The sequence below is a fragment of the Echinops telfairi genome, unplaced genomic scaffold (assembly GCF_000313985.2).
Source record: "Echinops telfairi isolate 266 unplaced genomic scaffold, ASM31398v2 ScPeMD7_7473;HRSCAF=8511, whole genome shotgun sequence".
NCBI lineage: Eukaryota > Metazoa > Chordata > Mammalia > Afrosoricida > Tenrecidae > Echinops > Echinops telfairi.
In genome coordinates this window covers 8,848,850-8,850,319 of record NW_022111377.1, presented here as the reverse complement: position 1 = coordinate 8,850,319, position 1,470 = coordinate 8,848,850, and positions in this window count along the sequence as shown.

The window sequence follows — 1,470 nt, the reverse complement described above, 5'->3', positions numbered from 1 at the left end:
CTGCGCGGATGATTGCAAGCAATGTCATGCACCAAAGTACGTATGAATTGTTGAATGGTAAACTGACTTGCTCTACAAACTTTCACCCAATTTACAATCAAAAGGCTTAAAAAAAAAAAAGCATGTGTGGGTGGCGCACAGCAGGGGACTATGCTCAAGGACTGGCCAGACACAGAGGGATTCAAAGTTGACATTTGGAATAATGCCCCTTAAATAGCAATATTCTATCAATGCACTCCTAGGCCCAACCGCTAGCCCTCCCCTCAACTCCTTGACTCCTGAGGACCGGTCAAGCTCCTTGAGGCTCTTTTGTTATCCTTTTCTGCACCGCTGGTTGCCTTGGCAACAGTGGCAGCTGGCCCCAGTCTTCCAAAGCACCAAGTCATAATGAGAATCTCAGGCAGGTTTATTCTGATCCACAGGCTTTGAGGACAATAGGTGGAATGCTGAGCGACAGCTCTGGTTTCAGAACCTGTCCCCAGGGACCCTCCCCCACCCCCCAGGAAGGGGTGGGAACAGGATCTTGGAGGAAAGGTGAAGAGGGGGACACAGAAGCAGTTCAGCTAAGAGAGAAGGCAGCCAGAGGCACGGAGAATATTGAACTTTCCTCTCACAGCCATTTCTATGAGACAGGCTGATGAGAGTCCACGAGGGATGGATCTGTTGTTCATTAAACAACAATCACTAAAGACAGTGTCTCTGCCCCATCCTGTTCTCTTATTTTTTAATCAGGGACTTGAATGAAAACATGCTGATTATATCTGCAAATGATACATACAAAAGAGCTAATAGACTTCAGATGACAGCGTTGGACTCGTAAAAAAGACTCCATAGACTGGAATAATGACTGAAACTAATAACTTTGAGAAATGCATTGTGGGAGAAACTTGTAGGACCAGAAATTTCTCTTGAGGATTCTAGCCACTCACAAACCCAGATTGATCCAATAGGGCACGTGACAACTTCAGAAGAAGATGCAACCAGAATACGTCTGTGTTGGCTGTTGGTACCACCGCTGCACCCTTTGCCTTGCCTAAGGGTTGAATGCCTCTCAAGTAAAGGATATAGGTCTTAGAAATAACCCTGGCTGGTGCAATTCTATGAATTCAGGCTCCAGCATTTAGAACTAGGTAAACTGGGCAAACGCAGGGCTGTATAATGTCATGGTGAAGAACAACAGCAGTTTGAGTGAGTTTACGCCATAGGGAGCAGAGCAGTGAGGTCCTCAGGGATAGAGGCGATGCCGGGGCATGGCACCCAATCAGACTTGACTGGAAAGCACACGTGAAAGAAAACAAAGAGACCCTGAACTATATACGGTTATATATGTATGCATATGTGTGTATATTGTTGTTGTTGTTGTAGACATTGTTTTATTTTCTGTTGTTGCCTCGTTGCACTCAGTCTGGTGATGGTACATAGCATGTCTACCTGGAAGGGATAGGCGGAATAAACAAGCCAGAAGAGAGA